A 14,663-nucleotide genomic window follows, 5' to 3' on the forward strand; every position below is an offset into this window, starting at 1 on the left:
CCCCTAGTTTCTCTCAAAATGAGGACATCTCGATTTCTCTAAGGAGGGAAGAATCTAATGTCCCCATTACTTAGTTTTTTTTAATGTGCATATACATTCCAAAGAAAATTGATTTATATTGCACACTTTTATATATTTTTTAAAAAAACTAGCTCTAATTCTAAAACTGACTCTCGTTATGAAGATAATTATTATTATTAATGAGGTATTGTATGCCAATTCATGGAAGAAAGACTTGGGAGACCCTCCCAAGACTAGCTTATTAAACTATGTTTATGGTATAGAACAATAAAAAGAACTAGCCTAGTGGATAGTCACTTGGTAGTTAAGTGCACTTGGGTGACAACACTACCGAGATGGGTGACCTCCCGAGAGGATTTTCCTACAAGCTAGTGGAAGCTTCTCATGTGCAACCAATGGCACCAACAAAGCCTTTGTAGCCCGTTGCCAAGTATGCCAAGGTCTATGCCGCCTTGGTCGCCACCTTAGTTGTAAGCCTTGGAGTGATGGCTACCCGAGATGCACCATGCGCTGCTCGGTGTAAATTTTTATCTTCGCTCTACAAAAATGGAGCTCCCTCTCTAATTTCATCAATGATGTCATTGGAAGTGCTAAAAGAAAGCATTCTCTCTTTGTCATCAATGATGTCAATGAAAAATACTAAAAAGCAAGTGTCCTCTCTTTTACCCCCTCCCCCTTCAAAACTATAAATTGAGGGCTTGGGGATTACTACAAAGAGGGACAAGAGCAATCTTGATGAGGATGAGATGCTAATCAAGAAGGAGGAGATTCTATTTCACCAAATGAAGAGACATCATTCCATTCAATCCAAGGAAGGGGATACGCTGAAGGTCTCTCATCCTCTTCTACTCTAATCTGAGAAGAGAAGACACTGAAGAACTTTATCATATTCTATCAATCCGGTTAGAAGTCATACCTCTACTCTCGTCCCTATTCCGTCTACTAAAGAGAGAGAAGTATTGCTCTCCATGAGACAAGAAGAACCATTCGCGAGGCCTACATCATTGAATCCCGAATAACCATCATCATCATCGAGAGTCTTACACCATTGCCAATCGAAACTACAATTTACCATTACATTCCTCAAGAGACATATTGTAGTACATTATCGTCTCCGACTGCATCTTGTACAAATCTAAATAGTAATTGTTGAGTTCCGTAAACTTCACCTCATATGCATTTTTGGTCCCAACCTTTAGTGTTTCCACACATTGAACATGCATGGGATCTCCTATCAGCTCCAAAACCTTTGTATTAAGTTGTCGTCGGGCCTCTATTAACTTTGAAGGTTGAGGAAGAGGCACAATTCTATTTATCTTCAACACACGACCAAATCCAGCCTTCACACCTTTGAATATCTTTGAGTAAGTCATTGTGCTAATATCGGCCCTGTCACAAATAGATTGTGCATCCACAAATGAGAACTCATTTGACATATCTTTTAATGTGTACTCAATTAGCTTTTCCTTCACATCCTTAAACTTAGGATTGCTCAAAGCGTTTTCCAATGTACTTGCCTTCAGCAATCTACTAATTCACAATTAACTCATTGATTGGCTTCTTCTTTTGTTTGCGCTCCTGTGTTAGCTTGCTGTTGATTTTTCTTAAGTTGTCCAATTGTGCCTTTGCCTCCTCATATGAGATACCAATGTCATGGATAGTGTCCTGCATTGAAATAATTTGATTGTTTTGTTGAATTATAGTGTCATTCAGCTGTACCACTTGCCCTATGAGCTATTGTATATGAAATTGATATGTAGCAATCACATCATGACAATTTTTTATGGTTGCTTAACAAGTTTTAAATACTTTGAATGCCTGATTATTGAACTGCCTAGTGTAACCAAACAACCCATTTTCACCCTCGCACACATACTTCAGCAAATTTGTGACTCCTGAGAAAGTTGGAGGTCTATTATTTAAGGGGTCAATTGGGTAGATTCCTCCCATCAACCCACAAATCCACATGTCTCAATCCCATTTTCATGTAACTCTGCAAAAACCTGAGGGTTGACGCTGTTACGTTGGGTTCTTTTGAATAATGGGGCGTATTCAATCTCTACCTCAATATGCAGCTCCTTCTTGTCAAGATTGTGGGAGAGAAGGAAGGAGTCTCACTTGTAGCTTTCTTGCTTGCACAATGGGGGAATACACACAGAGGTGGAGGCTGAAAAACAGTTTTCCTCTTCTTAGTTGTGTAAGCCAAAAGAACTCAAGTACAAAGAAAATAGAAGAACCCTAGATATGGGTCTCAAACCAAACTCAACTAACTAAGGTGGCATACTAACTGAGCCACGAACTAGAATAGATAAGGACATAAATACACAACGGTCACCCTGGCGTATCACGAGTGGAGCTCGATATCTCAACACTCCCCCTCGAGCTCAATCGCAATTCCTGCACACCAAGCATGTCTCTGAACTTGCGTAGCTTCTCTGCGCCCAATGCCTTTGTGAATATGTCAGCTACCTGATCCTCTGTGCTGACATAAACTAGATCAATAAGACCTAGTAAAACCCTCTCTCGCACATAGTGATAATGCACCTCAATGTGCTTTGTTCTAGCATGATAGACTAGGTTATTTGCCAAGTGTATACTACTCATGTTGTCACAATAAATGACAACTGGCCCATATGTAGACTGATGCATATCATAAAGTAGCTTATGCAACCAAGCTACCTCACATGCAGCCATTGCTGCACCCCTGTACTCAGCCTCTGTGCTCGACAAGGCAACTGTAGGCTGTTTCTTGCTGCTCCAAGTAACTGCAGCACTCCCAAAAGAGAACACATATCCACTGGTAGATCGTCTATCATAGATACTACCAGCCCAATCAGCATCAGTGTATCCATGCAACTGTATCTGAACCCCAGTCTCATAAAATAGTCCATACTGCAATGTGGACTTCACATACCTGAGTATGCGTCTAGCCGCATCCAAATGTGGTTTCCTTGGAGCCTGCATAAACTGACTTACCAATCCAACAGCATAGCTTAAATCTGGCCTGGTAATAGTCATATAAATCAAACTTCCTACTATGCGTCTGTACATAGTAGGGTCTTCTAGAAGCTCACCTGCATCTGTGCTCAGCTTCACATTCTGCTCCAAAGGAACTGAAATAGGCTTACAGCCTGTCATCCCATATTTGGACAGCATGTCCAATCCATACTGCCTCTGCAAGAGCTGTATCCCACTTGGTGATCTAATCACCTCAATGCCCAAGAAATAACGCAGCTCTCCCAAATCCTTCATCTCAAACTTCTGCTTCAATAGCATTTTCACATGAAGGATATCTTCATCACTGTCACCTGTCATAATCAAATCATCAACATAAATGACAAGTAGCATAATACCTTTCTCTGTTTTTCTCACATAAAGTGAGAAATCTGCCTTGGAAATCTGAAAGCCAATAGTGACAAGATACTGTCCTATCTTGTCAGGCCATGCTCTAGGTGCTTGCTTCAAGCCATACAAGGCTCTCTTCAACCTGCAAACAAACTCAGGATGAACAGCATGCACATAACCTGGTGGCTGCTCCATATAGACCTCTTCTTGCAAATCACCATGCAAGAAGGCATTCTTTACATCCATCTGATGTAAAGACCATCCCTTTGATGCACCCATAGCAATGACTGCTCTTACGGTTGCCATCCTTGCAACCGGACTGAATGTTTCTTCATAGTCAATGCCATATGTTTGTGCATACCCCTTGACTACTAATCTTGCCTTGTATCTGTTCACAGAACCATCTGCATTGTGCTTCACCTTATAGACCTACTTACAGCCAATTGTATTTTTTCCTTTAGGCAAAGGTACCAATTCCCATGTAGCATTTGCTTCCAAGGCATCCATTTCTTCATCCATGGCTTTCTCCCATTTTTCTTTTCCCATGGCTTGCTCAAAAGAAGTGGGTTCTGGTTCCTGTATCACTTTGACCATATATGCATAGTGAATGGCTGTAAATCCATCATATTTCAGCCTATCCACAGGATACCTAGCTCTGGTAGACCTACGCAAAGTAGGCTCACTTCCAGGTGCTCTCAAAACATCCCTGGTCTTCCTTACTCCAGGTGTAATAATAGAGGGGATACCCAACTCATCATCAATGCTCTGTTCTGAGCCACTGGATTCACCATCCACATAAGAGTGACCTGCATTCACATCAAACATGGGCTGATCAACCTTCTCTTTTCCTTTTCGTGATACCTGCATACCACTATCTGCATTGCTTTGAGAAGATTCTCCTGATCTCAATCTGCTTGTCCATGGCGAAGAATGTGAACCACTGCTAGAGGATGCTCCAGGTCCACTAATATTTTGTGACTGCTGCTGTGAATTCTGTGCAGCATTACCATTTTGTGCATCTACATTATCAATCACATTTACTGGTTTATACCAACTACTCATCTCATCAAAAACAACATCTCTACTCATTGTAAACTTACGAGTAGAAGGGTTATAGCATCTATACCCTTTTTGCTGCAGAGAGTAACCAATAAAGATGCACTTCTCAGCTTTTGGATCCAACTTGGATCTCAACTCATCTGGCACATGTACATAGGCAATGCAACCAAAAATTTTCAAATGAGAAATATCTGGTTTTCTACCTGTATACCTCTCCTCTGGAGTCATTCCATGTATTGCTGCAGTGGGAATCCTGTTCATTATGTAGACTGCTGTAGCAATTGCTTCAGCCCAATAAAAATCTGGCAAGTCTTTTTCGTTGAGCATGGCACGAGATACCTCTCCAATATGCCTGTTTTTTCTTTCTGCAATTCCATTTTGTTGTGGGGTATGACTGCATGAATATTGCTGCTTTATGCCATGCTCCTGCAGGAACCTTGCAAACTCATTTGAGAGGTACTCTCCCCCTCCATCTAACCTTAGGCATTTTATCTGCAAACCTGTTTCTTTTTTAGCCATAGCTTTAAGAGTTTTGAAATGCCCAAAAACTTCACTTTTCTTTTTCATAAAATACACCCAAACTTTTCTGCTATAGTCATCAATAAAACTGACAAAATAATGACAGCCGCCAAGAGACGCAGCTTTAGTAGTCCACACATCAGAGTGGATTAATTCCAATGGCTTCTCACTCTCTTGAACATGTCTAGGAAATGGTTTCCTTGCCTGTTTTCCAAACTGACAGGCTTCACATACCTTATGCATTTCTGCAACCTTGAATTTTGGCAAACTTGTAACAATATTTTGGGCCTGCATTGATTTAAGTCGTTGTACATTAACATGACCAATGCGTTTATGCCAGATATCAATATCTGCAACTACACCGGTCCCATGTGCAAACATTGCTGCACTCAATTCAGACATGTCTACATCCAATGTAAACATTCTGCCCTTCTTCTTTCCTTTTGCTATCAAGCGACCTTTATTTTTCATATCCTCAACAAAGCATCCATGAGGATTAAATCTGACCTGCAAGCCGTGTTCAACCATTTGACCAACAGAAACTAGATTCTTGGTGATATTCGGGACATGAAATACATCGGACAGGTATTTCTTTTTCCCATCCTGCATAGACAAAGGAATTTTTCCAATCTGCACAATAGGATGTGCAGTGTCATCACCAGTCTCCACAAATCCTGGTTTTTCCATTTTTCTTGCATCCTCCATCCATTCTGCATGACCTGTCATATGGTTTGATGCACCTGAGTCAACATACCATACATCATTGCTTTCTTCTGCACTTGTCACAGAATTGTTCATGTGCTGCACCATAAACAAGTGCTCATTTCTGTCATCACCCTGTCTACTAGAAGATGCATAATTCCCTTGTTGCAGTTTTCCATTCATGATGTCATTCTGCTTTTTATAGCAGTCTTTAGCCATATGACCCATTTTACCACAGTAGTAGCATTCAATATTACTGTTTGCATTTTGGCCTCTTTGCCATCCACCACGACCTCTTTGGCTCCCCCTACCTCTAGAGTTACCACGTCCTCCTCCATAGGACTGGTTTTCTTGAGTTTGCTGCATATTCTGATTTCTGCCACGGCCTCCAAATCGGCCTCCTCTACCTCTGCCTCTACCTCTTCCAGCATTTGAGTAGAAGACAGCTTCTCTTGAAGTTCCTCCTGAAGAAGATGCAAAGCTATCTCTTGGGGCAACTCAACAATTCTACCCCTCGAGTTGTGAGTCACTATTTTTATGTTCTTAACATCTCATATGTTTTTTAGATTTTTACATCTTCTCTCCTTTCAAACATTTTACCTTCAAATCTTGTTGAGGATCAGCAACCTCTGAGATACAAACCTCTACATGTGAATGTGGGTGAGAGAATGATGATTGGAAAGTATTGCAATATCTTTTACATCACAAGATTTTCTTCTATAAGTTCATGTATATAGTGCCTATGTTAGTTACTTCATATGGTGCTCTTAAATTACTTCCTTGTCCATCTTTGAATTCTTTGAAATGCACCCTTCTGGATGAGTGGACACTTCAAACATTAAAATTGAAGATCATACATGACAGTCATAGATCCTTGAAATTCTAAACAGCTTCAAGATCAGTTGTCGTTCGTGATTTGAACCAATTCATGTTTTTACTTATATCTTCAAGACCACTAGCATGCATTAATGTCACTCCATGTTTATTTGTGAGGACATAAGTGAGAACTTTTCTTGATTCCAATTTTGAAGAAGGATGGAATGAGGTGGGTGGGGTGCACAAATGTGACATCTTTTCATGCAAAGTGGTGCTCTCTATTGTTATCTTCTATTACTTAATTACACGTTCATCATTGTACATGCGCTTCTATTATCGACGTTGGATGAAGAAAGAATCCCTTGGAGTCCATTGAATATATGGAAAAAGCATTTGATATTCAAATCCATGTGCTAGGTGGAATGATTGATTCGGTCACAATGAGTGATTGTTGGAATCTCCTAAATTTGAGGGAGCATCTTGTCTTGATGGGAAGCATTTGTGCAATGAGCTTTAAGTGTTGTATTGGTGGTAGAAAAGTGAGCTATAATACTGGAATTGTCTTGTTTTGATTGGGGCACAATATTTTTAATTTTATTTAAATTTTGTCTTTCAAATGGAAAAAAGAATAAAGAATAATTATATTGTATTAGATACTTTACAGCAAGGTAGAATTTGTGTGGAGACAAATAGTGTATCAAAAAATTACGATTAATAGGTTGAAAGATTTTATATTTTCATTGTTTATATATATTTTAGATTCTCTAACAATGTATATTTTGTATTGTCTTGTGATTTTTTTTAACTTTTCAATTCACTATTTTAAAACTAAAATTTTAAATGATTTTGTGATTTTTTAGTTTAACAGATTTTTAAAAACTAAAATTTTAAGTCCATTGCTTATAAAAACCAATCACTTGGCCTCATTTTCATATTCTAACTCCCCAATCACTTCTCCTCTCTCAAGCACCCTTGCACTTACCTCATACACCCCCCTCCCATGATGGATCACACTCTTGTTAGCTTCATGCAATTTCTTCAAGGCATGGAATCGTCGAGAGTTCAGATCTCTACCAAATTCTTTGTCCCAATATCAAGTATTATGATATGGTATTCTAGCATGGTCCAAGCTTGCAGTACCCTATTGAGTATATGAATACATACATTCAAGACTATACCTTTGGCTTTGAGGATTTTTCATTGAGGAATGGGTATCTTGCAAACTCTTAAAGTGCATCAATGGAACAAAGGAATTTCACAAACAACTCGGTTGTTTATGTGCAAATCTCACCCCTGTCTACTTCAAACATCTCACTCCTTGGTAGGCTAGGAAATATGGCATTGATCAACATGGTATCGACAACATCTCCTAGATGAGCATCTTTGTTTTATTGCTCAACGAAGGTGAAGACCCCCTCCAGTCAAAGTGGGTGATGAACAAGAGGTGGGACGGTTGCTAAAAGATGTCCTTAAACCAAAGCCTTCACCATTGGATAACACCAAAGAGAAATTCGAGGTTGCAAAAGATGCAAAAAATCTAGACCTTATGGTCAATAGAGCTACAATTTTTGTGGACAACACCTTGCGAAGTGGCTTGGGTGAGTAGGAGGATGTACCCCCTCTACTGTCAATACAAATTATTGCATAGATAGCATGAGCAAAGTCTTCATCAATGACAAAGAATTTGTGTTTCTCCATGATGTGGAAAAAAAATTTGAAGTACGAGAGGATGAGGCATTGTTGATGTTCTCAATTGCAAATGAAAATTCCCTCATGTCTAATGATTGTCCTATAGAGTATAGCAATCCCAAGCTTGAAGATACAAAGATGGTATACTCATAGCTATTAGGGATATTGTTGACTTGGCAAAGTACACCACAATAAGCACCCAATAGTTAGAAGTAGTGAAATCCAGCTTGGTGGTAGGACAAGTACCCCCCCTCGAAGAGCAACCAACTCCCCTAATCAACAAGTCTAAGTCAAGTCTAGACTTTTCCAAACCCTTGGAGGTTGCCACCAATGCCAAGCAAGAAGTAAGTATATCAATAGTGCATATACACTTTACTATGCATATTATTTTGAGAAAACTTCATGTCAATATAGCCCATGCTTGATGTTGATGAATTTGCAAGTCCCCAAAAGGGCTAGGGAGTGTTTGGCAAAGATGCCTTGATAGGGCACTACATTGGCTAGATCTCCACTAGTGACATAGCCATTGTCCATGCCACATTCACCCCAAACATGTGGGCTTAACTATCTATCCTCCTAAAGACCCTATCAAAAGTAATGTGTGCTTCGACCATCACCTTGAATATGCACACGTTAATTTTTATAAAAAAGGAGTTGGTGAAGCATGTTTTTGGTACATGCATGTGCAAAAGGATACTACAACCCATGGGCATTGGAAAATCCATATGGGCTAGCTAGGCTTCCATGCAGGAGAGCATCAAGGTTGGCTTACTACCAAAGGCCAAGAAGAGACACAAGCAAGTCCACAAGAAAATCAAGCACCTAAAAAATGGCCTAAAACATGTATTGAGCCCTAGGATTTTAAGAAAAGCCTTATAAAGAAACAACTCAAACATAATAATTAAGGAATAAAAACATGTACTTTAAAGGATTTTTTCCATACTTTGTTCAACTTCCTAATTCTACATACCACTAGCCCTTTTACCTTGCCTTGGTGCATTTCTCATTACCATATGATCCCATCTCTCATCACCCCCCTTCTATCTCCCTACCTTTACCTTCATGGTTATGCCTCCTCACGTACATTGTTTCAATGATTGTTACCATGCCCAACTCTCTCCCCATGCACAACTTCATGAAAACTCCATATACTCAACCCTCACTCATCTTGCCTCCTCTATCTTGTCCTTATTTTACCCCCCTCCTTAAATGGTCCCTTATTTCCTCTTGCAATCTCATTCTCAATCCACCCATTCTATCTCTTCAATCTACATTATCTTTCAAAAAGAAACAAATAGGGTTGACCCAAAAGAAAAAATATAATTTAAGAATGAAAATTAGAAGATTATTCTTTAAAGTTAAAGCCTTTCTCTTCGTAATAGACTAACAAGATATGATTCATTGATGGAATACCTTTTGGTTCACATGGTGGATAAAACCATCTTCTCAAGCATCCTTGAAATATTTCCAATTGTCCTCCAAGCAACAACAACTGCATGACAGACAATAGATACATTCTTTAAATTTTATAAAAACACAAAAAAGGAAAACAAAGGAATTAATTTAAATACACAAAACATCTAAAATAAATAAGTTAAAGTTTTAAAACATCATATCATGAGCATTCAAAATGAAAATCCTATTGCAAGGGTATAAGTTTCTTTAGAGTTTTATCCTCATAAGCTACAATGTTACTAGACCCTTATTATCCCTACAAGTATTTTTGGAGCTACATGATAGAGGGATTCATTCTTCTTTCTCCATTTCACTGAGCAATTGTTCTTGAGAGGCAATGTTGAAGACAAAACACTATCCTTTGAAGAGTAGTTAAAGTTTTTAATGTGGAAGTGTGCCAGAGGTAGGACTTCCCTTGGCGAGGACTCAGTTCTATCATTGATGAACTTTTTACTAAAAAATTTAGAAGTTTTTTGTGTTTGACAGTGGTTTTTCTTTTATTTGTTTCATGAGGACACTTCAATTTAAGTGTGGAAGGAGATGACGACACACCCAAAGAAGGACAAAGATAATGCATATGTCAAGAAGAGGACATGAGAGAGAGAAGAAGAAGAGAGAGATATTGTAGAAGAGAGAGTGTGTGTGTGTAGAAGAGAGAGAGAGAGTGACGAGGAGAGAGGAAGACAAAAAGAGAGAGGAAGAAGCCATGAAAGCTTAGAGAGAGAGGTGAAAATGAAAGGAGACTTATATTATAATCAGATGGTCCAAAAATCAAGTCCCTAACACCTTATATACCAACCAGTGTAGCTGGTATTTCCCCATTATTAAATCCCCCCTCTCTTACATTCTATCCCCACCCGAAGGTTTTTGCCCTAAAAAACAATTTGGGCACTTATGATAACTAGGCAGGAGCAGATCAGAGTACTACTCTGCTACATTATTACAGGGGTATACTAATGAATGAGGAGGTATTATTGTGTATGATGGGTCATTGGGGTATGTACGATACATGGGCCTTATTGGGAAATTATAAAAATGAAATTTGACCCAAATATCTTGAGTAAATGCGAGCTGCAGACAGTGGACGTCAAGTTGTTTACTACAGGGCCCTACCGTAGTAAATCTATCATAACTTTTTGTAGCTGACTCCTATCGAGGCATGCTACACATCAAAATGGAACTCTTGGTAAATGCTTTCAGCCCATGTAAGTTGGGTTTGGCTATTCAAAGTTCAGAGTAAAATATGGTGTAAAATAGCGAGCTATCTACAATCTTCCCTGCACTAAAATATGGCCATAGATAACCAATCTTTACCCGAAAGAGTCTACCAAAAAGATGGATGCTGGTCTAAATGAGATCCCAAGCAATCCATTACCTCTTAGATCAAAAGGTATTACATCATAATGATTGTCCAAGAGAAGAGAATGCCCATCAACCACATACTCCAATCCACCTAGATCAAATGGATACAATGAAGTATCCCCATAATCAAATCCATAATCTCCCGGATCATAGGGAAGCACAATGCCATCTTCATATTCATGTATGCCCAAATCATGTATTACATCATCATCGGACATATGCCAATCATCATAACCATGATCAAGGTACTCATTATCAAATGCGTTCAATGGTTGTTGTAAACCTTGATTAAGTGTAAACTGATGCTCAATAATATCATCATGAGGTTTCTCCGAGAGTCTAAAACCTTCAGCATAACCATCTACATCTGTGAGTGCCTCATGTGATTCATCAGCTACGATGTCATCAGCTTGTACATCTTTCTCTTCATTGTTCCCTTCTTGTACATCTTCTTGGTCTTCTTGCTCATCTTCTTGTTGATCATGTTGCTTATTATCCTAGTCTTGTTGTTCAGCTTGCTCATTGCTCTCTTCTTCATCATCAGCACTTTGAAAAGAACTCACCATTACATTTGGGTAATCATGAAGTATGAACTGATTAGGATATAGGATACCATGGTAGTTATGAGCTTGCTATTGATCAAAGCTAGAAGAGTACTGATAAGCATGACCATTATTTCCACGTCCATAAGAATTGGGTTTCTCAATTAAGAAAGGTTCACATGTATAATCATGACTATGTTGCTAAAAAGGTGGATGCTCATAAGCATAAGTATGTTGCCCATAATAGCCATTCTGCTGCCACGGTTCAATGGAGTGATACTCTGCATATGACATGGTACATCATATCTATAAGCATTAACATGCTATATAGATGTACTTGCATATTTCTCATGTTCATTTGCATGTTGTTGCTGTTCATAGTCATAAGATGCATGCAGATCATAGTGTGTACCATCATCATTTACATGTTGGCCATAAGCATAAGCATTTGATTCAAGTCTTGCTCCTTTTTCTCTATCCGCCTTCATAAGAGCAATATACTGATCAATTAAAGCTCCAAGTTTGTCAATATTAGCCTGTGTTTGAAGCCAACCTTGTTCACTAGAGCTGGAGCTATTGATCTCAGTTGCCATTGTAATCAAGTTGCTTTCAGAATCTTCTTGTTTGATGAGCATCAACAAAGCTGCATAACTTCTCTATTTCTGTTCTTGTCTTCCACAAGGTGAATGGCATCAATAAGCTATGTCAACTACTAAGATAAGCATTGATGCCTCTAGTAGTAGCTGGTTCATCTCTGTCAAGTACCAAGATCAGTCTTTAGCAATCAAAGATCTAGCTCAGAAATTTTTGTAGCATGGTCAAAGCTCTAGGGTTGCACAATTAGTCAATAATTCCCCTTCCTTGGAATCATTGAAGTCATTAGCATGTCCTTTCTCTAAACATGATAATCTTTTCAGTTAGAGATCTAAAATGCATGCAATAGTGTCTGAGCAGCCTGGGATCCTTGTCTCTGATGCAACCGAAATAGATATGGAAGTACAGCTATCTCCGGAGGGGGGGTGCTATAATTTACATACCTAGCTCCAGCATAAACTTTTCAAGCATGGTTCTCCAAGCCAGCTGAACCCACAAAGGCCATAATAAGCATGCAACAAATCTGGTACTTCCCTTGGATAATTGCTAAACCACCAAACTCACTTTGACAGCTTAATAAAGGCACACAATGCATTGTTGTCCCAGAGATTCCCAACTCCAAGAAGATTGAGTACTCCCCCAATCCAGAATGCATAGCAAGTATTGCATGACTTGTTTATCGTTCCTTGGAAACCTCTTGATGTGACTGTTTCATTTTATAAGGCCATTCACATCCAAAACAGTTGATGCCAACATTCCAGACACTGGATCAGGTACCATGTAGCCCATCAACTTTAAAGCAACAACTACACAATATGTAGCACCACTTGTACATGAGACTCCAAGCTAGGTGACAAGCTAAAACCCATCCATATGACTGGCATTATAAGATATATTTCAATGCCTTTTTAGAATCCAATCCAGACCAATTGACCATTGTAAAGCTTCCATAAGCTTGCTGCAGATTGTTCTTGAGCAATCTATTGTCTCCAATGTAATAGAGCCAAGCTTGAGATCTCTAAACCTGAGCCAGTGGCACAACCAAGCTGGTAGCTATTCTTGCCTGCATTGCCTAGTTATCATGGGTTTGGGCTAGTGCCACAACCTTAGTATCCATTCTTTCCAAGGTCTCAATGCTGGTTGTGTGGTTTTCCCACTTATCTGTCAGGAGAGAAACACGCCTCAGTCCAAGTACATTGGGGCTGAGGGATGAAAGAATTTAAAGGCTGACAAGCATGCACCTAGCTTGTGAAGGGCACATTCCATTCCCCACTGGGAGGAGCTTGGCCATGACTATGTTAATTTTCGAAAGGAACTAACAAAAATCAGGGCAAAAGTAGATAAATCCAAGACTCAAGAGGAAGTGTTTGATGCACATACAGGCATAAGGCGAACTCTATACGATCATGCATTGTACGCAGAGGCTTTGTCTAGCTTCACGCGAGCTAGCGAGGTGAAGCCTAGTGATCCTAGGCCACATTTCCGCCTTGGAAATGCTTTGTATTCTCTTGGCCAACATGCTAAAGCAAGAGTTTGCAATCTGTTGCTAGATAGGATGGTGGACAGTTAATAGTCCTTGTGACTAGAGTAGCTGGTTTTGTTGGTTCACATCTATCACTTGCCTTGAAAAACCAATGTGATGGAGTAGTATGACTGGATAATTTTAACGATTACGACCCTGTTTCCCTGAAAAGGCCTCAAGCTACAAACTTGCACAAAGCTGGCATCTTCATTGTAGAGGGTGATCTCAATGACCAAGTTCTCTTATCAAAGCTATTTGGATTGGTTCACTTTACTCACATTCTCCATTTGGTTGCTCAGACTGGAGTTTGCGCTATGCACTGAAGAATCCTCTTGCATATGTTCACATTAATGTTGGTGGCTTTGTGATCTTGCTTGAGCAATGCAAGAATGCCAAACCACAGCCAGCTATAGTATATGCATCATCAAGCAGTGTGTATGGCCTGAATTCGAAGGTGGCATTTTTTGAAGATGACATGACTAATCACCCTACAAGCCTTTATGCAGCCACCAAGAAAGCTAATGAAGTGCTTGCACACACTTATAACCACATATATGGACTTTCAATAACTGCCTTAAGGCTTTTCATAGTGTATGGTCCCTGGGGTAGGCCAAACATGGCATATTTCTCCTTTACAAGAAACATTGTGGAGGGCCAGCCAATAAATTTATTTCAAGGGCCACATGGTGAAGATATCAGTGACGTGCTAATGCTAGATGGGAACCCCTGCCTCAACCTGGCCTCCTTCATTACCACCCGAGGTCGACAAGCTTATCCTCTCTCAACAGAACTAAATTGACTTGGACGAATACCCTGTCACCACCGAACTATAGGATCCATGTGTAAACATGATAGCCAGGCTCTTCAATGCTCCATTGAAAGATGGAGAGTAAGTGATTGGCACTGGTACTGTAGGATCTTCAGAAGCTATAATGCTTGTAGGTCTGGCTTCCAAAAGAAAATGGCACTTCTCCTATGTCAAGGCAAATGTAGGCCTTCAGTACATATGTGGATCTTATGCCAGACAAATGATTGCA

The 14,663-nt window shown here is 39.6% G+C and overlaps 1 pseudogene; it reads left to right on the top strand.

Annotated features, from left to right (window-relative positions):
* Positions 1-13,510: 13,510 nt before the first annotated feature.
* On the top strand, positions 13,511-14,425 carry LOC148019645 (UDP-glucuronate 4-epimerase 1 pseudogene; annotated as a pseudogene).
* Positions 14,426-14,663: the final 238 nt, after the last annotated feature.

Source organism: Lygodium microphyllum, chromosome 19 (genome assembly GCF_053477565.2).
Source record: "Lygodium microphyllum isolate KBCC chromosome 19, Lygodium_microphyllum_v1.1.10, whole genome shotgun sequence".
NCBI classification, from domain to species: domain Eukaryota; kingdom Viridiplantae; phylum Streptophyta; class Polypodiopsida; order Schizaeales; family Lygodiaceae; genus Lygodium; species Lygodium microphyllum.